Source organism: Bacillus rossius, chromosome 2 (assembly GCF_032445375.1).
Source record: "Bacillus rossius redtenbacheri isolate Brsri chromosome 2, Brsri_v3, whole genome shotgun sequence".
NCBI classification, from domain to species: domain Eukaryota; kingdom Metazoa; phylum Arthropoda; class Insecta; order Phasmatodea; family Bacillidae; genus Bacillus; species Bacillus rossius.
In genome coordinates this window covers 3,715,983-3,742,387 of record NC_086331.1, presented here as the reverse complement: position 1 = coordinate 3,742,387, position 26,405 = coordinate 3,715,983, and the positions used below count along the sequence as shown (strand labels likewise).

The 26,405-nt window shown below is 39.2% G+C and overlaps 1 protein-coding gene across 2 annotated transcripts in view; it reads right to left on the bottom strand.

Moving 5' to 3' along the window:
• Positions 1-21,012: 21,012 nt before the first annotated feature.
• Positions 21,013-26,405, bottom strand: part of LOC134529038 (fructose-bisphosphate aldolase-like) — a 50,607-nt gene continuing 45,214 nt past the window's right edge. For both annotated transcript variants that reach the window (XM_063362733.1, XM_063362734.1), the window contains exon 9: positions 21,013-22,409. The gene's annotated coding sequence lies outside the window, so the exon portion shown is untranslated. The remainder of the gene's footprint in view (positions 22,410-26,405) is intronic.

Here is a 26,405-nt window from a genome sequence, read left to right as displayed (position 1 = left end):
CCGTGTGTGTGCCCGGGTAGGCGCGAGCCTTAAACAGGGGCTGCGATATCGGAACACTTAATCTTTATTAAAATTGAACAGGCTCACGCACTGCAAGTTTTTAAAAAAAAAATTAAATTACCTTAAGCTAGTGCAGCGCGGGGTGTTGGCGAGTTTAAAAGTGTCACCTGCCTCGGGAAATGTAAGCCGTGTGCTCTTGCAGGCCGTTATCAGGAGCTCGCCTTGTCTGTCTCAGGAGAGGATGTGTAGTGCCTAGGTCCCGGTATCTGGTACTGTCCAGTCGTGCTCTATCTGGCTCCTGGAGTGTCTGTACTAATCACCCTGGTTGAAGAACCATCCTCGTCCTCAGCTCTAAATTGTGCACTTGGAGGGGGTGTAGTGCCATTCATCTCTCGGGCTCGGTCCTGGTTTTCCTACCCGGATTGACGAGTTAGTTGGTTGAAGCCTGTCTGGTGGCAGACCTCGGTGGTCGCCAGTTCCCAAGTCAGTACGTACTGGTCGGGTCTGACCTGCCGGCTGACTTCCTGTGAAACTCTGTCCACTGACTTGCGCAGGCAGTTGGCGGTCCGCAGGTCGGACAGAGCGGAGGGGACCTGTCTTCCGAGTCTGGTCCAGATGTTGGGCTCTGGATCAGTAAGATCTGTAAGTCGACTCCTGTTCTACCCTAAAAGGGCGCAGACACAGGAGGGGAGGTGAGCTTGGGACCGGAAAACAGTGTCTGTCCGCGACGCCTGGTTGCAGGAACGGCCCCTGACGTGACGGCGCGGTCACGTGGCTTGACTAACGACCCTCCCGCTGCGTCCAATAGGAAACCCGATACCCATCAGTCCTCGCTTCGGCGCAAACACCCCCCCCCCCCCCCCACCTTTTACCACCACAGAACTCCAGGCGAGGCCAGCATTGTGCTTCTCTTTCTCTCTCCCCCACGATGAACATGGAGGGGGGGGGGGGGGGGGGGCGAACCCATCAACGTAATTGATGTTGGGGTTAAACGAAAGGGGGAAAAAAAAAACAGCCCTTCCGCAGTCCGAAAGTGCCAACTAATCACGTTAAAAAAAAGTAATCAAAGACTTTCCTGCGTGTATTCTATATTAGATTTTTCGAATACATTTCGTAATAAATAAAAACATTCAACATAAAAAAGAAACAGAAACAAATGATGTAGGATGTTTCATTGGACATATGCCATTGTTGTTTACAGGAAACCTAAAAAAAAACTGATAATGTTGTATGTCCAAAAAAAAATCCGTAATCAATCTTCCCCGCGCCAGAAACAGTCAAAGAATGTAAAAAAAGAAATAAATAATGCGGCTTTCTTCGTGACATGTATCTTCTACGATTGTCTGTTTTGTATAGATGATTTGTGCTAAGCGTGATTTTTTTTTACTCGCAGTCTGTTTATGAAAAAAAAATGCGTGAAATTGTTAGTTTGAAGTGTTGAGGAACTTTGAGAAAATCTTTAGTTTGACTTTCCAGTAAGTAATCCCAAATCACAAACTTAACGTTTTCTGATTTAGAATTTTTTTTAATGTGGTAGCTATCCTGTAATATGTGACAATTAATCTGCAAAACGTATATTCTGTGGACAAGGAAACTTTTTTTTTCTGATAACCGTTAGGGTTCTAGGATCGAACCCTTGACCCTTGCTAGAAAATAAAAAGTGTGTCATGAAGGGTTCACTTTCTCCGAGAGCTTAATGTTCACTTCTCAATAAGAAATTTTTCAATCCGTCAAATCTGCTCGAAGGGGAAACAATCTACAGCTATTCATAAAGTCAGAAGAAACTATAATCTTGGGTAAGGCTTGTGATGATGTAAATACTTATTTTCGTTTTTTTTCCCGTATAATGTGTTTGTGTTTACGTGGTTTACGTGGTTCACCATGATTAGTGCGTGGTGAAAATAAACTTATTCTGTTTAGGCATAATTTAGCTTTGCTTCTTGCCACGGAATTTATTTAAAGCTTTTTTTCTCAAAACAGAATCATAAGGATAATATTCATTAATAACTAGTTTTCTCTAAGCGACTCAGCATAATTCAGATCAATTTTAAATTGTTCAATGAAACGATTAAACTAAGGTCTCCTTCATCTGCAAGCTGATGCAAACAAAAGTAATACTTTTGTTATTGATTAGGAAAAATTATATATTGTTTTATTGTAAATCTTCAAACTAAAAAAAAAATTGGTTGTCTGTAAAGTCGGTTTACGGACGATAGTTTAACGTGACAACGTCATAACAAAACATTGATGAAATGATTGATCCAGAAGAAAAGGAAATATCATATTCGGCCTGAGACTGAGCCGTAATAGGTTTTTGCAACCAAACCATTTAGGCATTAAAAATATTATATTTTTTAGGAAGATTTTTTTTTTAATTTTTCTGCCTTTTGTATGATAAAATCTACCTCTGCATACTTTTATGAATAAAATTGAATCATTTTTATTGAATTATCACTATTTTGTATGGATACAAAGGAGTGAAATGAAATGTACAATTTAATTAATAAATTTACTTTTATTTGCATTCATTATTCAAATATATTTATTACTTTTGAAATGTTACGTGCGCCATATTTATTTTTACAAGTTTAAAAAAAAAAATTACGCACCTGCCGGGATTCGAACCGACAACTTTATGAACATAGCACTGCTGACCGCTCAGCCACGGGGCCATATTTAATAATTGGTAGTTTCAGATGTTATATATATATCTTTATAAAAATTTTGTTCACGGTAGGGGAATAATATTATTTCGTTTTAATAACTCGATTTTATATCATATACGCATCCCAAATACACCAAACTTATTTATAAGGTGTTACAATATTTTTTAAAACATTGTGCAAAAGATCCCGGTTGTAATTTGAATTATTATGTGTAACTGTAAAACACCATTGTTGGTTCAAAACGTATTTGAATATTGAACATTACTTTTAAATAACCGTACCGATTGTGCTGAAAATCGGTGGACGATCGTTAAATTAAATAATATTAATAATTCAAACGACGAAAATATGATTGAAAAGTCAAATCGATGGTCGTTCCAATCGAGTGGAAGAGAGATGCCACGCATGCGTACAATGAGGAAACAGGAACATCCGTAGTGGGACATCCGTAGTGGGACACTTTTTCGTGCGTGCAGCCGGCGTTCATCGATTTATTAGACGTTGTCACGTCAAAAATGTTATTCTACATAATCTGGTGTTGACATCTCTCTAAAGTGGGCCAGTCACCATCGCTGACACAGAGCTCGCTGCACTAGGGCCTACAGCTTCCTAGCAGCACGGGGTGTGTTAGTGTTCCTGCGTCACGTGGTGCATGTGTAAGCTGGCGTCTCGAAGCTGACGTCTCGCAGCTGACGGGCAGGAGACACTCGTCAGCTCCGGAGACAGCAGAGCGCCTCGCTCGCCTGGGGTCGTCTGTCGTATCACTCCCACGTGCACGTACAGTTAAGCGTGAATGAAAAAAAAAAATTGGTTGTCTGTAAAGTCGGTTTACGGACGATAGTTTAACGCGACAACGTCATAACAAAACATTGATGAAATGATTGCATAATTTATAAATAAAATGGAATCATTTTTATTGAATTATCACTATTTTGTATGGATACAAAGAAGGAGTGAAATGAAATCTACAATTTAATTGATAAATTTACTTTTATTTGCACTCATTAATTCAAATATGTTTATTACTTTAACGAAGAGATTATTTTAACAATAACTTTTATAAATGTTTGCTATTTAACTTCTTCCAATCTGTGTTATTCTGTTAAGGATAGGACGATGATAGGAAATGTAGGAAACAAATGGGAGTGTTTCAAGTTTAATGTGCATCGAAAAAGTCAAATCAATGGTTGTTCCAATCGAGTGGAAGAGAGATAGATGCGGCGCAAGCGTACAATGAGCGTAACGGGACAATGTGCGTTACGGGACACTTTTTCGTGCGTGCAGCCGGCGTTCATCGATTTATTAGACGTTGTCACGTCAAAAGGATGAAACAATGATTTGCGCTGGTAGAAAACCAAAGGCCCCAAGAAACCCAGTTTCAGGCAGGTGAAGAATCAGAATTTAAGACCACAGAAAAGAAAGAGCATTCGCCTAGTACACCCTAAATGGTATATCATCTAAGAAAGAAGCAAGGAGTCAAAGCCTTAGGCACAATATTCCCTCCCTGGATATAAAAACTGTGGGTACATACCACAAAATATTAACATACAAAATTTCTATTTTATTTACTAAACGTCTCATCGACGGCGATGTAGAAATTAAATATATGGAATCAGCGTCTGCGATAGAGGTAATACTTTCTTGGGCATACGCCATTGCAGTTTGGCACTGTTTTCCATGGGAAAAATTAATAAATGCAAACTAAGAAATAAAAATGAAAACATAAACACACAGAAAACAAGACTAAATCAGCTGATGTCAAACAGATAAATACTACGATGAACCTAAACAGGTATTATGGACAACATAACGACCACAGCACAGACGAACACATTCAAACTTAAATTTCCAACAGCACAATAGTTCCGTGCAAGGAATTTATACATGAAAAAAATAATAATACCATCACAGACGAACATAGTGGACTAACAACGACGAAACCGTTTCAAAAATAACAGTAAATGCAGACAGGCGTCAAAACCTGGACAACGCAGCAAATATACGAACACAATGATGAAGATAATATTTATTGCGTACAACATGACGACAACCACTCATTCGAACACAGTAGGTTTGCAATGACATAACAGTTCATCTGTTTAGTTTCATCGTTGGGTTTATCTGTTTGACATCTGCTTATTTATGTTTGTTTTCATTTTTATTTCTTATTTTGCACTTACGAATTTTTCCCATGAAAAAACGGTGCAAAAATACAATGGTGTATGTTCAATAAATTGCATTAAATCAAAATTCCCCGTAGCATGAATGATTGAAAGAACGCGTCTGTGAAATAATTAGGATTTTTTAAAAATATAGTAAAAAAATATTAATAAAAAAATCTTTTTTGGATGAACTGCAGTCAAAGTAGTGAAATATACATCAGCTGCAAGATTCGAACTTGTAAAAACTTTACAAGCACTGAAAACAGCTTATTTTATGTCTACACATAGAAGAGTGTTCCTTTCAAGGACAGCAACACTATTGCCATGCGGTTTACGGCGTCGCGTCATACTAATTATGACGAGGGAGCCGTGATATCGAATCCACCTTCATTTAAATAAGTATAATTATAGTAATTTGCTTATACAGTTCAATTATTGACACTTAAGGTCCAATACGTATGGACTAGACGAATAGTAGTAGCCAATACCGTATGAATGTCATGTTATGCCCAACCTAACACTCCGTCACCCTGAACTCTAGTTCACAACCGGTGACATTTGGGTTGAGGATCGTTGTTGGGGTCTAAATCGAAGGTGAGCGATCATGGTCGGCGAGATCTCGATTATAGGCGTCGTGCGGCGGACAAACCCGAATATGCCCAAAGGAGCCCGAGACACAGTCCATCAAGCCATCACAGAAAATACATTGCAACAATATATGCACAGTTTAACTACTTATAAAAACTACTTTGTAACGTTTGGCTAAGATATTTTAAGGAACATGTGACATTTGTCTGCAAGGCACAGGCGTAAAAAAATATCTTGCACGGTCGTAACTTCGCACGCATGCCGGTACGACCCGTGCAGACTGAGAGCTAGCTGCATTTCTGTGCCTACAAAGTTAAAAATGTTCACTTTCAGTTCACGAAGAGCACTGGCCACAAATTATCTGGGTATCTTTCTAAATCTACGAATATTCGTACATTTACGGACACTAAAAAAACTTCATTTCAACATGAATTTGCAAGACTCTTATTGGAGCGTGAATAAAACCATCGAAACTGTTTTAGTCTGTAAGTAATATATAATAGTTCTTCAAGCTACATGAGTAGAAGTGTGGTGTCGCCCTCTTGTATTGTGACGTCATGGCTGCCATTTTGGATGACCTTGACCTTGACATTTGACCTTGATGTTAACATTTGACCTTGACCCCGGCCTCATTCTTGGATGATGTCTTGGCCGCCATCTTGTAATCCGTCATTTGGAATGATATCACGTTCACCATTTTGTTTCCATCCGATGGAGACCGCTATCTTGGATTCTGACATCACGGCCGCCATTTTGGTGATGTCACGATGAACATCTTATTTTCGACTTCTGTAGGCCATCATATTGGTTTAGGTCACATCAGCCATCTTGTTTTTTTGTTATTCCGGAGGCAGCCATTTTGGATACCGACATCTTTGTTTCTGCTATTTGTCCCTAGAGAGTGCCAGCATCGCTCTGTCTCACGCACATAAGGTCGATGTTCCATTACCTACCAGTGTTGTAATGGTCCTTACTGTCATAGAAATTTAAAATTTTTATACACAATACATTGGAAGAGAGGTGATTCGAACTATGACAGCTCGAACCTCTGGGTTGGAAAATATGCGTCTTTGACCTCTCGGCCATCGAGATATTTGCCAGACTGATAATTAAATACGGTATATATAAAAATATCACGCATATTAAGACTTGTATTTTTTTTTATTTGCTTGAATAACAGCATCATTTGTTCGAAGCCGAACCACCATTTTTTTTTTTTTTTCAATATTCGCTACCAGGAGCCATAGTGTCACGTAGTAAACAAATCGTCTGCTAGAGAGTGTTGCTGCCATGATGTTTTCAATACTAAATACTGGGAGCGCTAATGGACACATTGTCTGCTAGAGTGCACAGCCACAATATTAGTTTAATTTTTGTCTGCTAGAGAGCAGTAGTATTTACTATGGTGAATAAATAAATAAATAATTGTTATATATTATTATTTTACTAATGTTACGGCCCGTAAATACGTGGTTGACAATTCACTAAATTAAACAGGAAATTTAGAACTCTCGAAAGCAATCTAGTATGTGGGTTTATCTAGTCACTTTAATCTACGTGCGGTACTTTAACTAACGCAATTCTCAAACAAATCACCCATTACTTCAGTGATTGATTCGGTTAATTCCAGTTATCAGTTCGATCCTTAGTCAATGCAAAAGTGGCTGTGATCTCAGATCCAAGATGGCGGACGTGACATCAGAATTCATTAAGGTGGACACGAGCCAAGGTCGAGATGTCAACCATAACGAAAAGTGCAACATTTTGAAGTGGGGAATTCGATTCCAAGATGGCGTGAGTTCAATATGGCAGTTGGGGGTCAGTGTTAAAGGTCAAGATCATCCAAGATGGCCGCCGTGAAGTCACAATCCAAGATGGCGGTCCGTCTCCTTGCTCCAGTAGCCGGAGGAACTATCATATACTACTCGCTAACCCTCTGGTTTGCTAGTTGCACTCGCTCTCAGGGGACTTGAACCCGCGACCCACTTTTGTCTCTCCTCATTGGTCGGTCGTCCGATGACTGTGGCTCCCCTCGTCCTCTGACGTCACATAGATCCCGCAGTGGATTGGCTTGGGCCCGACTGCTTGCCTGAAAGTCCTGCATCAGACCCTACACACTCCTAAGGGCGCCTGACTCTGTGTCCTCTGGAACGACTGATGTTCCACGCACTGCCAGGGCTAAGTTCACTGACGCCCACGCAGGACTGATCGCCTCACCTCTTAACTTTCTCCGATACGTGTGCCCGCTATTACGGGGGTAGAGGGGGGGGGGGTTGTAATGGACGTTCACCCCGTTACAAACTTAAAACTCCTCCGTCACTAATAGACTGAAGTGTATCAGAACTGTTCTATAATTGAGCTATACTTTGGCCCAATGGCATAACATACCACTCAACTTTTGCGTCTTCAGTGTCGAAGCCATTTGGCCTCCGAAATTACAGAACAGAATTGATTCACATGACAAACTACTACAATTAGATCATATAAACAAGCAATTGGAATAAGCAAAAATTCTAAAGATCAATTTCGCAGAGATCTAGAATTTTTGCTTCCAGAAGTTGTAGTTTTACATCCTGAAAAATTAAAACGAATAAAATATATTTTCCTATAAAAATTATGTCAATCTTTGGCTCTGATGAAGAAATTTCTTTAAAATTTAAATGAGGTTTAATATACTGTTATACCTTTTGTACTTAGTATTTTTCTTTAAATATTAATATTGATTTTCTTATATAGATTTTACTTAAACAATGTTATACATTATCTTGTATTTTAATTAATTAGCCTTTAAAAATTAAAATTTTTAAAATCTTATGTACGATTTATTAAGTTATTTTTATTTAGTTTTCAATTTTACAGCTTTTAAAATGTTTACGTTTACCGTGCGTAGATTAAAGTGACTAGATGGACTCACATACCAGCTTGCTTTCGTCAGTGCTAAATTTCCTGTTTACTTTAGTGGATTGTCAAAGTGTAAAAAAGGTGAAATAAATAAATTAATTAATATATCATTATTGTTATATATTATTATTTAACTAATTTTACGTCCCGTGAATACGTGGTTGACCTTTTTTTCTGCGCAAAATTGTATTTTCTCTTGGAAGCGTTTGCTCGCGTTTTATTCGTTTGTAAACTAAACGTGTCACCCTGATCATTACAAATAATAATATATATTTTTTGGATAAAGTATACATGATTAATCTATTTTGTGTGCATATATAACACAAAAACTATTTAAGTATAAATAAGTAGTCTTCTAAAATACCATAAGAAAACATTAATGACATATTCCACAAATATTTCGAATAAATGAAGGGCAGTTATTGCTTGTACACATTTTACAATATTTTTATACACTAGCCAAAGTTTGTTGTGAACTTATCAACAACCACTTTCATCTGTGTTAAGATATTTTATACAATGAAATATGGAATTGAATGAGTCCCGTGCAAAGATTATTTCTTACTAACACCTAGACCCTGATCTCATTCTTCACGACAGTCATACTTATTTATGTGTGTTTTTTCAGTTTAAATTTGTATTAATTGTCAGTGTTGCAAAAAACCAAATGAGGTGGATACGAATCTAAATAAAATAATGAGTAAATATTAGAAACCACTTAGCCCTTATAGCGTTGTTTCCTAGTCAGGCTGGTTATTAATATAACAATATTTCCAATATTATTGGAATTGTTGTTTCTCGTTTTTGGCAAGTTCTTAAAAAAATATTTATTAAATTGATTTTGGCTTTATTTTTTGTTAAATATAAACAATTTGAAGCAAACAATATATTTTGATTACGTGATCATTAAGAGAACGTTAATTTTTTTGTTTCTAAGTTATGTTTTTGTTGTGGTTAAAAATTTTGTTTGCCACGACAAAATCATTTGTGCGATTAATTTTCTCCTGGTTTAAGTGTTTTCAAACTTGATAAAATCCTTTATACCTTGAAGCATCATGAAAACTTTAGCCGAATAGTTCATTGAAGGCCGTGACTTTGCACTTGCTAAATCATACCAACATTTAAATAAACTAGACCAATTTACAAACAAGAAGTTATCGTTTATCTAAAATTTCTTCACTTCTGTTTACATATAAAATGGTTGAAATGTTGTTGACATTTAAGCTGGCCGCTTCTTTCTGAAACTTTATGATAATTTATACAACTGTAGCTGTTCTTAAATTTCCGTAAAAATATTTTTTGGAAAATTGTTTATTATCTGTGTTTGCAGGTGTGTATTTTTAGTAAAAAAAATATTATATAAGAATTATTTATATTGTAATTAATGTTTTCATTACTTATTTACATTGTATTTTCAATAACAATTGTTTAACATTTCCATTTAAATTTCACTTTTAGTTTTTCGAAATCGTGTGGATATCTGTTGCTGTTACCTTAAAAATAAAACCATTAGTTATTACTTAATACCATGCTGTAAACGTTTATGTGAGAAATGTAATATAATCTTCATTATGTACTATTTAAGGCAAACGTAATATGGACGGACAATTAAAATATAAAATATATGTACTGACATTTTATTGCTAGAGGTATAAAAAACACAATTGTTTTAATATATGCTACTTTTCAAAACATCTTAACTAATATTAATTTTATAAAGACATTTTTACTAAAGCGGTTCACGTCTAGTGAAGCAAGGTTTGAATAATGACTGACTTAGATGATATATTTTTTAATGTCTAACAATATTGAAATAATTATATTTGTATTTTCATTGGATCACCAATAATTTTTATGAAGTGAATATTTATTATTCCAAAAAATAATAACACAATATTTCATAAAAATTTCCATTTCAATAATTAAGGTAAACGTGACATTTTGATTTTGAGCACGGAAACGTAGAACTCTGTTTTGAGCTGATGTCTGTACCTACTATATGTCTTCTTTCTTAGTTGGTGTTTTTTCATGAATTTGTGTAAGAAGGTTTTTCCAACTAGGCTTGTTCATTTATGAATCGTCTATTAACAGCCAAGAATTTATTTTCCGTTTACAGTATCTCCAACTGTAAATACATGTCCAATGATCTGTATTCCAGTTTTGATGTATGCTGAAGTCTGTGTGTGTATATATACATATATAATAATCACAGAATTCCTGTACTTTACTTAACCAGAATTTCTGTAGTCATAAGCATAAATATCTATAATCAAGTGTTAATGTGTTGATGATATTGTATTTGTAATACACCAATTAATAAAGACAAATACGTGATGCCTTCCAGATTTTCAAGTTAATTCAACCTAACGTTTTGGTTATATATTTTAAAATCTTTGAGTTTTGTTAATTTATAAATAAATTTTTCACTCAATTTTGATATTATAAAGGATTTTATATATGATTGTGTTTTATATGTGTGTGAAATTTTAAGGTAAAAAAATAAAAAAAAATAAAAAACATTTTTAATAGTTCACAGTTCATGTTCTACATAAGGGTATATTAGAAAATTAGAAAATATATTATTCACAAAGGTTTGTGTATTAATTATAAATTTTATACATTAACCACTAAATTAATTACTAAATGAAATATTTACACACTACATATTATTTAACCATATATTTCCTATACACACCGTTTTTAGAAGTAAGATAAATATCTCTTGTGCTGTTTAGAAAATAGTAATTTATAATCAACAATGGATCATGTACTAGAAACCAAATTCAATGTTAAGTTTAAGGCAGTAATATAAATACTGCAAAACAATTATGTTTTTGGTTGAATAGTTTCTTCTCTGATTTGTTGTTCTTTTTATGGTTTTGATTTTTACAAAAATATTGTTTCTTTTTAATGTTGTGCATTCTAACTTAAACAAAAAAATTGTAATTTGTTTTTATTAATAATGTCTAATATTTTCATGTAAACATTTATAGGCCTGAAGTTTTAAATGTACACAATGGAGGGTTTCATCAGTCAATGTACCCAGGCTCATAAGGACTCCAAGTCCAGATGCCCCTTGTTTAATTACTCTGAAAAATTATTTAAGTGTTGATTAGCCTAACATTATCATTACTCAGGAAAAGGCAGTTTCGAAATTGATGCTAGTTTTTAAATGATCTCTGTTGCTATAAACAAAAGGTATAGTTTTTTTTTAAGTAATAGAAGCTTTGCTGACGTTTCCGGTACAGAGGTCCACCAGAGCCATGTTTACCAAAAAAAACTCAAGTGCAACGGAAGTGCAACTAGCCATAACACACCGGCAGTGCAGCTAGCCATTTCACACAGGCATTGCAGTTAGCCATTTCACACAGGCATTGAATCTAGCAATATCACACATAAAAGGTAGTGCAGCTGGCCATATCGCACATCACACAGGTACTGAAAATAGCCTTATCACACATCATACAGGAACTAAAGCTGGCCAAATCAAACCAGAAATGCAGATAGCCTTATCACACAGGCATTGCAGCAAGCCATAAAAAGGCTAACTTCAGTACCTGTGATATAGCTAGCTGCAATGCTGGTGTGATATGGCCAGCATCAGTACCTATATGATGTGTGATAAGGCTAGCTTCGGTACCTGTAATACGGTTAGCTTCAGTACCTGTGATATGGCTAGCTTCAGTACCTGCGAAATGGCTGTCTGCCATACTGGTGTGAAATGGCCAGCTTCAGTACCTGTGTGATGTGCGATATGACCAGCTACAGTACCTGTGTTATGTGTGACAAGGCTAGCTTCAGTACCTGCGACATGGCTGTCTGCCATACTGGTGTGAAATGACCAGCTTCAGTACCTGTGTGATGTGCGATATGACCAGCTACAGTACCTGTGTTATGTGTGACAAGGCTAGCTTCAGTACCTGTGTAATGTGTCATACGGCTAGCTGCACCACTTGTGTGATGTGTGATAAGGGTAGTTTCAGTACCTGTTATATAGCTAGCTGCAATGCTGATGTGATTTGGCAAGATTCAGTACCTGTATGATGTGTAATAAGGCTAGCTTCAGGATCTGTGTTATGTGTGATACGGCTAGCTGCACTACCTGTGTGATAAAACTTGCTTCAGTACCTGTGATATAGCTAGCTGCAATGCTTGTGCGATATGGCCAGCTGCACTACCTGTGTTATGTGAGATATGGCTAGCTGCACTACTTGAGTGATGTGTGATAAGGCTAGTTTCAGTACCTGCGATAAGGCTAGCTTCAGTACCTGTTATATGGCTAGCTGCAATGCAGGTGTGATAAGGCTAGCTGCACTACTTGTTTTATGTGCGATATGAACAGCTTCAGTACCTGTGTTGTATGTGTTAAGGCTAGCTTCAGTACATGTGTTATGTGTGATAAGGCTAGCTGCACTGCTTATGTGATGTGTGATAAGGCTAGCTTCAGTACCTGTTATATGGCTAGCTGCAATACTGGTGTGATTTGGCGGGCTTCAGTACCTATATGATGTGTGATAAGGCTAGCTTCAGTACCTGTGTTATGTGTGATACGGCTAGCTGCACTACCTGTGTGATAAAACTAGCTTCAGTACCTGTGATATAGCTAACTGCAATGCTTGAGCAATATGGCCAGCTTCATTACCTGTGTGATAAGGCTAACTGCAATGCTGGTGTGATATGGCCAGCTGCACTACCTGTGTGATGTGTGATATGGCTAGCATACTACTTGTGTGATGTGTGATAAGGCTATCTTCAGTACTTGTGTGATGTGTGGTAAGGCTAGTTTCAGTACCTGTGATATGGTTGTTTGCCATGCTGGTGTGAATTGGCCAGCTTCAGTACCTGTGTGATGTGTGATAAGGCTAGCTTCAATAACTGTTATATGGCTAGCTGCAATGCTGGTGTGATTTGGCCAGCTTCAGTTCCTGTATGATGTGTGATAAGGCTAGCTTCAGTACCTGCATTATGTGTGATAAGGCTAGCTACACTAACTGTGTGATGTGGCTAGCTTCAATGCCTGGTGATATGCGATATGACCAGCTTCAATACCTATGTGATGTATGATATAGCTAGCTTGAATACTGTTATATGGCTAGCTGCAATGCTGGTGTGATAAAACTAGCATCAGTAGCTGTGATATAGCTAGCTGAAATGCCGGTGTGATTTGGCCAGATTCAGTACCTGTATGATGTGTGATAAGGCTAACTTCAGTACCTGTGTTATTTGTGATAAGACTAGCTGCACTACCTGTGTGATATGGCTAGCTTCAATGCCTGAGTAATATTGCCAGCTGCTCTCCTGGTGTGATTTGACCAGTTGATATTCTTGTGTGATATGGCCAGATGCACTACCTGTGTGATGTGTGATAAGGCTAGCTTCAGTACCTGTGTTAAGTGGGTTAAGGATATCTTCAGTACCTGTGATATGTCTAGCTTCAGTACCTGTAATATGGTTGTTTGCCATGCTGGTGTGAAATGACACATAACACAGTTACTGAAGCTATCATTATCACACATAACACAGGTACTGAAGCTGGTCATATCACACCAGCATTGTAGCTAGCCTTTTCAGACAGGTAATGAAGCTGGCCATATCACACCAGCATTGCAGCTAGACATATAACAGGTACTGAAGATAGCCTTTTCACACATCACACAAGTAGTGCAGCTAGCCTTATCACACATAAAACAGGTACTGAAGCTGGTCATATCGCACATCACACAGGTTTTGAAGCTGGCCATTTCACACCAGTATGGCAGACACCCATATCACAGGTACTGAAGCAAGCCATATCACAAGTACTGAAGCTAGCCTTATCACACATAATGCAGGTACCGAAGCTAGCCTTCACACATAACACAGGTACTGAAGCTAGCCTTATCACACATAACACAGGTACTGAAGCCGGTCATATCGCATATCACAAAGATACTGAAGCTGGCCATATCACACCAGCATGGCAGACACCCATATCACAGGTACTGAAGCAAGCCATATCACAAGTACTGAAGCTAGCCTTATCACACATAATGCAGGTACCGAAGCTAGCCTTCACACATAACACAGGTACTGAAGCTGGTCATATCACACATAACACAGGTACCGAAGCTAGCCTTATCATACACAACACAGAGACTGAAGCTGGTCATATCGCACATAAAACAAGTAGTGCATCTAGCCATATCACACCAGCATTGCAGCTACCCATATAAAATGTACTGAAGCTAGCGTAATCACAGGTACTGAAACTAGCCTTATCACACATCACACAAGTAGTGCAGCTAGCCATATCACACATCACAAAGATCGTGAAGCTGGCCATATCACACCAGCATGGCAGACACCCATATCACAGGTAATGAAGCTAGCCATATCACAAGTACTGAAGCTAGCCGTATTACAGGTACTGAAGCTAGCCTTATTACACATAACACAGGTACTGAAGCTAGCCTTATCACACCCAACACAGTTACTGAAGCTAGCCTTATCACATACAACACAGTTACTGAAGCTAGCCTTATCACACCCAACACAGTTACTGAAGCTAGCCTTATCACACATCACACAAGTAGTGCAGCTAGCCATATCACACATCACACAGGTAGTGCAGCTGGCCATATCACACCAGCATCGTAGCTAGCCTTATCACACAGGTAATGAAGCTGGCCATATAGGACATCAAACAGGAACCAAAGCTGGCCATGTCACACAAGCATTGCAGCTAGCTATATCACAGGTACTGAAGCTGATTTTATCACACAGTTAGTGCAGCTAGCCTTACCACACAACATACAGGTACTGAAGCTGGCCAAATCACACCAGAATTGCAGCTAGCCGTATCACACATAACACAGGTACTGAAGCAAGCCTCATCACTCACAACACAGGTACTGAAGCTGGTCATATCGCAGATAAAACAAGTAGTGCAGCTAATCATATCACAACTAGCCATATAACAGGTACTGAAGCTAGCCTTATCACACTTCACACAGGTACTGAAGCTGTCCAAATCACACCAGCATTGCAGCTAGCCATAAAACAGGTACTGAATCTAGCCTTATCACACATAAAACAAGTAGTGCAGCTGGTCATATCGCACATCACACAGGTAATGAAGTTTGTCATTTCACACATGACGCAGGTACTGAAGCTAGCCTTATCACACATCACACATGTACGGAAGCTGGCCATATCACACCAGCATGGCAGACAGCCATATTACAGGTACTGAAGCTAGCCATATCACAAGTACTGAAACTAGCTGTATTATAAGTACCGAACTAGCCTTATCACACATAAAACAGGTACTGAAGCTGGTCATATCGCACATCACACAGGTACTGAAGCTAGCTTTATCACACATCACACAGGTACTGAAGCTGGCCATTTCACACCAGAATTATAAACAGCCATATCACAGGTACTGAAGCTGGTCATATCGCACATCACAAAGATACTGAAGCTGGCCATATCACACCAGCATGGCAGATAGCCTTATCACAGGTACTGAAGCTAGCCATATCACAAGTACTGAAGCTAGCCTTATTACAGGTACTGAAGCTAGTCGTATTACAGGTACCGAAGCTAGCCTTATCACACATCACACAAGTAGTGCAGCTAGCCATATCACACATCACACAGGTAGTGCATCTGGCCATATGACACATAACACAGGTACTGAAGCTAGCATTATCACACATCATACAGGTACTGAAGCTAGCATTATCACACATCATACAGGTACTGAAGCTGGCCAAATTGCACCAGCATTGCAGCTAGCCATATCACAGGTACTGAAGCTAGCCTTATCACACATCACACAAGTAGTGCAGCTTGCCATATCACACATCACATAGGTAGTGCATCTGGACATATCACACAAGCATATCAACTGGTCAAATCACACCAGGAGTGCAGCTGTCAATATCACTCAGGCTTTGAAGCTGGTCATTTCACACAGGTAGTGCAGCTGGCCATATCTCACCAACATTGCATCTAGCCATATCGCACAGGCATTGCAGTTAACCATATCACACCTCACACTTGCAGTGCAGCTGGCCATAAAGCACTTCACAGAGGAAGTGCTACTAGCCATATCACACCAGCAGTGCAGTTAGCCATTTCCCACAGGCATTGCATCTGGCCATATAATACCTGCAGTGCTGCTAGCCATATAAAAGGCATTGTAGCTGACATAACACCAGAAATGCTGCTAGCCATAACGCACATCACATAGGTACTGCAATTAGCCATATCACTAAATTAGTGCAGCTAGCCATATTGAACCTAACACAAACAGTGCTTTCAGCCATATAAAAACAGAGTTGCAGCTAGCCATATCGCTCAGTACACAGGTAGTGCATCTGGCCATATAACACCTTCATTCCTGCTGGCCAATACACACGAGGAGTGCTTCTGGCCACATCACACATCAAAGAAACAATGCAAATAACCATTTCACACCAGCAGTGCAGAAGCTATTTCACACAGTCATTGCAGCTGGCCATATAACACCAGAAGTGCTGCTTTCCATATCGCACATCACACAGGTAGTGTATCGGGTCATATCACACCAGAATATCAACTGGTCATATCACACCAGGAGTGCAGCTGACCATATCACTCCTACATTTCTGCTAACAATTTCATACAGGCATTGAAGCTGTCCATATCACACCAGCAGTCAGCTAGCCATATAAATGGAATTGGACATATAATAGCAGAAGTGCTGCTAGCCATATCGTATTTCGCAATATATAATATATAATATAACGGGTTATTAATAATATCGGGCCGGCCCTCCTACTTGTTATGTGTTAATATATTTTATTGTAAAACCAAAACAAAGGAAAAACAGATTTAATTTACCATTTTAAATAAAACCAGGAAACCTATAGAGCAACCGACCTATATTGTGATTTATTTGTTTCATATTCACCTATATCCTTTTAAACAATCCACTAGCTCCCAAGTTGCTTGTGTACAGGGAGTTCCAAATTGTTTTGTACTCCACCTCGTGCCACCTCTGGTCAATAACTTTATTTTTCTTAATATTTTGCCCAGCAGTTTCCAAGGTTATTTGTTTAATTAATTTAAAATAATTTAATCTTGAGGCACGAGGAGCATTACACTATATAACAGAAGAGCTGCTAGCCATATCGCTCAGCACACAGGTAGTACATCTGGCCATATAACACCTTCATTCCTGCTGGTAAATTCACACCAGGAGTGCTTCTGGCCACATCACACTTCAAAGAAACAGTGCAAATTACCATATCACACCAGCAGTACAGCAAGCCATTTCACACAGGCATTGCAGCTGGCCATATAACACCAGAAGTGCTGCTAGGCATATCGTAAATCACACAGGTAGTTAATCTGGCCATATAACACCAGAAGTGCAGCTAGCCATATCACACTGTGCTGGAAATGAGGTATTTCGGCACATTTTTTTATTATAATATTAAATAATTTTTGGAAATTTTATTTTCTATATAATTTGGTTACAATTGAGTTATTTACACTTTGTTAGGCTGGTGTACTCTACGTATTTAAACTTTGTGCCAGTAGCCTGAGGCACTTTTTCTCAGGGACCAATCTGATATTTTGCAAGTCTAAGACATCGTTGGCAGCCCGTTTGACATTTCTCCCGCTTACAGTCATGTCCGGGGTTTGTAACATTATTTCCCTGCATGACTAAAACTGCATACAACAGCTCTGTACGAGTTGTTACCACTTCTCAGAGACGAGCTTACCATAGCCTTTCCCGTCACGCATACGTCTTAGGTTCTCTCCTAGAAAGTCACGGCTAGGTAGGATGCTCGTTCCCAGCGTCGTTGCGTTTTTTGTCCCCCCTTCCCCTTCCCAGCTCCCTCTTGGTTCTCAAAATTTAGCCCTGGATCATTGCCCTGATGTGAACCCGGCAGGCAGTGACCAACTTCAAGGACGAGTCCATTCTTTTTTATTTCAGACACCCCTTAACAGGTAGCGCTAAAATCTGCCCGTGCTACCAACTTTGAAATATCAAAGTCAGAGTTTTTTGTGATTACCATTCGGGGAACTTCGGAACCCTTCGGTCTGGACGCCCCAGTCTCCCCCACCACCTTCTGATTGAGTTTTTCCTTTTAATTACGAGACGCGGCTCTTCCGCAGACACTTCGCGTCGCGATTACAGACGGACTGTTTGAGATATTCGGCTTATCAACGAGACGCACTACAAGACTTCCATCCGGCCACAACCGACGATGTAGTCGATTAGACAAGGGATGCTATCCCTGTAAATTTCTTTAAGTAGTTTAGTCCGTCTGTACAGTACAAAGAATAATAGTTATTTCTTTTATATAATTTCTTTTTAAATAATGGAAATGTCCGCGCCTGCCGCGTATCCACGAGCTCCAGTTCCGGCCTTGCTACGGTTCAGAAACTAGAAGCCAACTTCCCTGTCTGGCGAATTACTATCAGCTGTATTCCCCAACCTCCCCTTATCTTTTGCGGACATTTTCTGCCCAGTTTGCTAACTGTCTGTGTACTATTTCTGATCATGTTTGATTCGGACTGTTCACAGACAGGGCCCAAGAACCGGACGCCGAATTGGCATTTTCACGCTCTTCCTCTTCAACAAAAAGGCGCCTTGGCGCCATGTTGACTACTGGTCTCCGGGAAGCGAAGCACCGACCTCCGGTGCTACAGTATTTATAAACTTTTTTTTTGGAACATTCTTTAAATTACGACGTTCGAAGAAATAAATCATATAAACATATGTTTTGGACTTTAAGAATATAAACTGGGATGGTTAGAACATATTTGTATTTTTTTATTGGTTTATGTATTTTAATGAAACATCTTATAATCTAATTTAGGGCTGGCCCATATTTTTTTTTCTTTCTTAATATACCTGAGAGCTCTTTAATTATGTAATTGATATTGTATGTTAATACCTTTTAATATATGTTATAAGTTTCCTAAGTATGGAGTAATTATATTCAGACGGAATCACACCTTGTTTCTGTTCATTCCTCATATCCTTATGAAACCTTAAGATCCCCAGCACAACACAGGCATTTCAGCTAGCCATATCTCACTTCACAGAGGCAGTGCATCTAGCCATATTACACCAGCAGTACAGCTAGCCATTTCACACAGGAATTGCAGCTGTTCAAATTACACCAGAAGTGCTGCTAGCTATATCGCACATCACACAGGTAGTGCATCTGGCCATAACACTCCTGCATTGCATCTGGTCACATCACATCAGCAGTGCTGCTAGCCATATCGCACCTCACAGTGGCATAGCTACAAGCCATTTCACACCAGAGGTTCAGTTAGCCATTTCACATGGACATTGCAGCTGGCCGTATCACACCAGCAGCGACTGCATAGTTTCTATGACATAGAGTTAGGAATTGCCAGGAGACGGCATGCTGTGACGTAGGTGAAGACACTTTTTAACCTCGCAATAGCCATATTGTATACGCCCAAAATACCGCACTAACGGTGCTTGACCATGTTTGATAATTGTTAGTAAGTATGAATATAAATCTCCGTTGTTAAAAACTGTTCTTTGATTTAATAAAAAAATTCTTTTAAAACTGTTTCCACGCTGCAAACACTATACATCAGCCAATGTTTTGGGCCTATAACCCATATGACCCAACAATTAGCTGAAGGGAAAAAAACGGCTTCACACACTTTGCATGTAATCATTCAGATTTGGCGATTTCCATTCCCAGGCAGACATTTCGTCCCAGGTTCGACTTATCGCTGAACTACACCGACCACCCTGCTAACAGCCTTATCCTCACTTACTTTTGAGACTTGCGCACGTGAGTAACTAATTTAGTACAGGTAAGCTAGAGTACCGATTAAGATTAATCTTAGAGTTAGTTTTTCAGTTAACCCCAAGCGTGAAGTTTTGACGGAAATGACTGCAGAAAATTTTTTGTCTTGACATGTTTACTTTCGCAAACATTTTTTCCCATATGAATCAACATGTTTTGAGTAATTACTTCACTAAATAATCACTATCCGTAACTCTCTATCGAAAGTTTTGCCGTGGAAAGGACAATGCGAGTTGTAGCTTAAAACTAAATATAAAATAAGTTTTCTCCGTTTGCTTTGTTACTTGTCTCCCTAGTTAAATTTGTTTTTAACAGTGAAATACTTTAGCTTAAATGTTTTGCTTTGGAGCTAAGTAATTTGTAACCCGTATGTAAGTCCAATCTGTGCGCTCATTTCTTGTTGTTCCTTGCTTACACTGACGGAAAGACATACCGGCATCTCTAAGATGCATTCTGGTGTATGGTCAGCTATCAAACATTTGAACTTTTTTCTTGGTTAACTGTTTTCAGTTATTTCAAAAGGAACCTCTACAACTATCAGCAAAATAACATTACCAGTTAGCAGAATAGTGGCCAACTAACGTCAAACCTCGTAGAAAGAAAGTCTAGTTCCTCGAGAATAAATCAGCCCAAGGGAAAACGAAAGTGCCCAAAGCATATTTAAGACTGTGCAGTCTAGCCTGATGCCAAATAAGTAAGCGGGGTTTCTAGATTTATCCTGATAGAGTAACACTTACTGATACGCCCAAATGCAATACTTCACAAGACCATAAATTACGGCATTAAGATTGATTGTTTTCAACATATCCAAGAATGAGTGGATAATATGATTCCAGGTGAAACAAAATAACAAGATAGTTTTCGTTCAGAATAAGTGTTTATATTTTTCCCTCCACAGCATATATATATGGTGACATACATCAATAAGAAGAGTTTACAGACATGTGAAACATTTAAACTTTCATATAAGAAATATAGTCACAAACATACATTTAGTATTTCTGCATTGCTGCTTTCCAAACTGAGTCCAAATCCATCTAGTTAAACAAGAGAACACGAACGATGTATGTAAAACCTGCGGTTGTTTTCCTAATATTAAACTGATTATTATAATTCACATATTTTAGTGTCTCTTACCTAACACTGTTGCCTAGACTAACAAATTACAATACAGATAAAATAAATGATTCTCATGCATCTTATTTATATTTGTAATAAGACATATTTATAGTTAGACCTACTAGGTCAGACAATTCAGAAAAAAAATAGAGATATATCTTTGACAAAATCTCAAGCATGATGTTTATTGCTGAAATTAATTTTTAGGTAAAGAATAGCAAATCAAAAATTACATTGCATCATAATTCTCATTTAGCAACTATAAATTTAAATAATTAATATAAAATCACTACCTTCCCACTTAAGACTTGTTAACATTTTGACAGATATTAGTCTACAGATTTTCTCGATAATATTGTTTCGTAGCTAATGTAAAGATCCTGAGGGGATAAGTCACATCATTACAATATGATTAAGGTATTTCCTGCTCTGATGTTCACAAATAATGTCATATTTGAAAGAGTAGGTTTCTCAAAAAGGAACATATTTGTTGAATCCACCACCCAGTCGAAGCAAACATTGTTGCCGTCACAAGAAAGGTGCATAGCCTTCAATTTTGCTTACCTCTTTGTGCTGGTATTTTTACACCCTTTCTAATATTTAGATAAGCGTACTTATATAATTCAGAAATAAGTAAAATTTCAGTATGTCTTAGTAAAATAAGTGCATTTTCAAGTAGGTAATCTGGATGCTAAATTCAGAATATAACCACGTAGAAATGTTTCTCCAACTAGTATATATACCGCAAAACTGTTAAATTATGTCTGTAAAGAAAGTCTTTAATTTACTACAAAAGAAGGTAGTGATAAAATGAAATTAAAATAGTGTAACATTTACACTCTGGTCATATCTTAGTAACAATATTACTCTCCGTGTGTTATTCCTTACGTCAAATTAGGCCCGGGACAAAAAAAAATCTTTACTGTGTGATTATTTCCGAATATATTCCATAAAGAGCCAGTACTTGGTGACTTGAGCTTCTGCCTGGCAGCGTTTCAAATGATAATGAATGCGTTAATTGCGGAAATCAGTATATATTTGTAAGCTATTTCTGCCTTAATCTTCGTACGTAGTATCACCGCCAATCGGACCGCACTTGTGGTGTAGTGGCTGTCCAACACCACAGACGTATCCAGCTACAAAAAAAACCACATGCATGTTAGTATCAAAATAAAAAACCTTTAGTGGTATTCAAATTACAACATGTCATTTGAAAGATTTAAATAACAGGCGGTCAACGTAAACTTTTCTCCCTATTCACCTTAACCTGATTGCTAAAAAAAAAAAAAAAAAAAAAAAAACGCGTGTAACGCAGTACACGTGATAGAAGTAAAATTTATTTGGCAATTAAACCTCCACTCGTAAATATGTCGAAATGGGTAAAACAACACAGAGATAAAGAAGACAATTTTCTAATAGTGATTAATTAACAATAAATATTATTCACTGTTAAAATGCTCGCGCTATAAAAAAAACTAAAAATGTTACTGTTTCTTCAACCAATTCTGCAATTTCGAACACGCCAAAACTCTGAACGAAATATGAAATTCAAAACAGGTAGCGCTATCTATACGGTAAATGCAGAGACTGTTTCAAAAGCGCTCTCTACGCTGCTAGTTGACCTAAGAGGAACGTGAGCGCGCTGGTAGCAAAAATAAAATTCAAGTCATTCACAGGTTTGTTTAGGATACCTATATCTATTTTCTGAAAGAAGCGTATGCACACACTTTCTATCGTATTATTTCATTTATCTATCTATCTCGGTTCTATTTTTTTGTGGGGAACGAATCATCGCATAAATAGGAGAACGAAACGAGCCCAGCAACATATATAGCATAGTGCTCTCTTTTTATCATTTCGGGCAAAGACCTATTATCTGTCTTTTTTTCGCGTCAGAAACGTTTTACAATAATGTTTCACGAAAACGTTACATTAAAATTCAGCCTTGAAATTTTACCCTCATCACGCTCAAATGAAGCTTCGCTTCAAAAACTGAATTTTTTAATTTAAAAAAAAAAGATAGCGCAGTGGGGCAACATCGTAAACTTCTGTTTTCCATAATTTTCGGAATCCCTCCAGGCAAACGCTGGGATAGTTCGTTGAAATAAGTCATTGTCTATTTCTTCTCCAGTACCACGAGCAGGCCTCTGTATCTCTCGTGACCTGTCAACAAAACACAATTAAAAAATTGAATTTAAGATTATATACAAAACTCTTCGTAATTTGCAGCCACGTCATGTAAAATGGAAATTAGTTTTCCGAGTAATCGAATGAACATCCTTATCAGGGTTCGAAAAGGAGTTTGAGCTACTACAAGAAACCTAACATAAAATTTCTTTGCGAACTTTTAAGGTCGCTTCCTGTCTAGACAGAGCTTCAGGTGTTAGCGTGCCCGTTACAAACCGATCAAATTTTATTAAAAGTGTTTGACTACCAATAACATTTAGGAGCCAATGCACTTCTCTATAAAAGTTTTTGTTCCATGGTTTCGTCTATAACCAGTACTTTTTGGACAGTCGAGAAGGCTAACACGGGTGTTTTCACACACCTTTTTAGGTATTGTAAATGGTATGGAGAAGTGGAGGGAGACATTATCTTTAATATTCGACCTTAAAACTAAAGGGTCGCTGATTAAAGTCTCTAAGAGACGCGTTTCCAACGAGAAGACCGCACATCAGCTCAGTGCCTGGTGCGTAGAGGCGAACACCTGTGTGATGCGCGAGCCTGTGTGGCCCTTAGCGCCCTCCGCGCTTGTGGAGCTCATGTCCAGGGCTGGTGCTGAACTCTAGCGTGCGAGGGACCGCCGATCCTAGCGCTCTACAGGAGGCTGGCTGGGATCCCACCAGCACCGACCAATACTCTGTGGAGATACCTGATGGGCCCACCTGGGGGTTGGCACACTGCAGAAGCAGTTTTCTGATTCAGCGCGCTCAATTCCTTCAGCGGTGACCTGGAGTACAGCAGTATCGTGCGACTAGTTTGGATTCGGTTTATTTTTGTTAGTAGTTTTCAGGTTAGGGCGAAGCCTTAGAGGGGCTACCGACAAAATAAACATGTGATTAAAAAATGTGAATAAAACCCAGCTAGATGGGTCATGGCAGAAAGTAAAACATGTTGTGAAATTTAGCGAACAAGGGATAGAAACGTAAAGCACAACCAAAATTACGAAAATAATCCATACAATTTATTGCTCAGAATAAATATGAAATTACATTAACCTTTCACATTTGTGATAATACAATTAAGGGTACAAATCATTTAGTATTCGAGACTATTATTTGACACATAGTCATGACAAATAATGCGCATATTATTGCATCAATAAATTAGCAAAGTATTCAAATACATTACAAGAAGAAAATGTATTATACAGAGTTAACGCCGTACGAGACACCTACATTACTTTCATTACAAGCATATAAATTCAAAACCCTAATCAACGTTAACAAAGCAAGGAATTACCTAAATTAACAAACTAACACATATAACGAACACGATTTATTACACAGAAACCGAGAAGGCCAAGCTAACTGCTGCTCGCGAGGAGATTCAAACAGGGTACTCGTGCTTGTGGTCTGTCCGATCCAACGGCCATAGCCAAGTAATAAAATAGAGCATCTGTTTACTGCCATCAGCAATGAATAAAAAGTACGTTTTTTGTACAAACACGGCCAGTCAAGGTATTCAATACTTAAGGAAATAATAAGAATGAGAATATTACATCTGGGGGTGTCGCGCCATGGTTCGGGTATGGCGCAGCAGTCATGCTTCAAACAGCTAATTAACTCCAAAGCAAATTAAGCAGACACCGGAAACCAAAATCAAATTTTCTAAAAGTGGCGGCCGAAACAGGATTTAGAATATAGATGCCTAACCTCAGGAGAGTTTAAGCTACATAAACAACAAGAGCATGACCACTTCACACTAATGTAAAGTTACGACTGCTTGAGCATACATACCAAGACCATGTCGCGACACCTCCGGACCGGAACAGACCCCAGGCCGCCGCCGATTCACCATATTGCCATCCGGGGCAGTAAGCGTGGGCGAGGCCAGAAACCGAAGTTTCTGTAACCCGCTAAGTGCATGGTAATTCAGGTGCACCCCACACTGGTGAAGAATCATTTGAATCGACGGCGGGGGCGCGTGCCTTGTGGGATAGGTTTGGCACACGGGCCTGTGTGTGCGCTGGTAGGTTGTGTACCTAATTCGGCGGGGGAGAGAAGCTCCCCACCAGTTAGATCGGCTAACTGGCGTGATGTAGTGTCGTGTTGGTGTGCAATAGAGGCTTGTCGGTGTGCTGTGACTTCAAGTGACCTAGTTAAACTCGGGTGTGGCGTGTAGTCCCGAAGCCACAGGGGGCCCACCAGGTTATAATCCCAGTGACGTCACGGGAATCGGCGAAGGGGAAGAAAGGAAGGGGAAGCTGGAGGCAGAGTGATAGGGGTAAGGCACTCGGCGGCGCGCGGTGTGAAGTGGCATCCACTTCAAGGGTAGTTTAGTTTCAACGTCATGAGTAGCTCCGAGGAGAAAGATTTTTTTCCCCATTTTGTTTACCGGAATCGGAAGAGGAGGAGAAGACACAAAGGCCGACGTGGGTTCACCCGATTTACGAGAAGAGAGAAATATGCGGAGAATTCCACCACCTGTTTCCAGATTTACTTCAAGAATAGCGGAAGTTTTTCCAATACTTTCGAAAGTCTCCGGAAAAATTCCTCTGAAACTCCTCCCAAAGTTCCGGGCGCGGAACAACTCCGCGTCGTGGTTACATTATCTGCAAGTGTTCAGCCGGGATTCTTCCAGGGGGGCGAAGGGAGGCGAGGCAAGGCGAGGCGTAGCCTGGCCGGACGAAGCGCGACGAGGTTTGGCAAGGTGGGTCGAGGGGAGGGGTGGCGAGGCGAGGCGAGGCAAGGCGAGGCGGGGCGGGGCGAGGCGAGGCGAGGTGAGGCAAGGCGAGGCAAGGCGAGGCGGGGTGGGGCGAGGCGAGGCGAGGTGTTGCGAGATAGAGCGGGGCGGGGCGGGGCGAGGGGAGGCGAGGCAAGGCGAGGCGTAGCCTGGCCGGGCGAAGCGCGACGAGGTTTGGCAAGGTGGGTCGAGGGGAGGGGTGGCGAGGCGAGGCGAGGCGGGGCGGG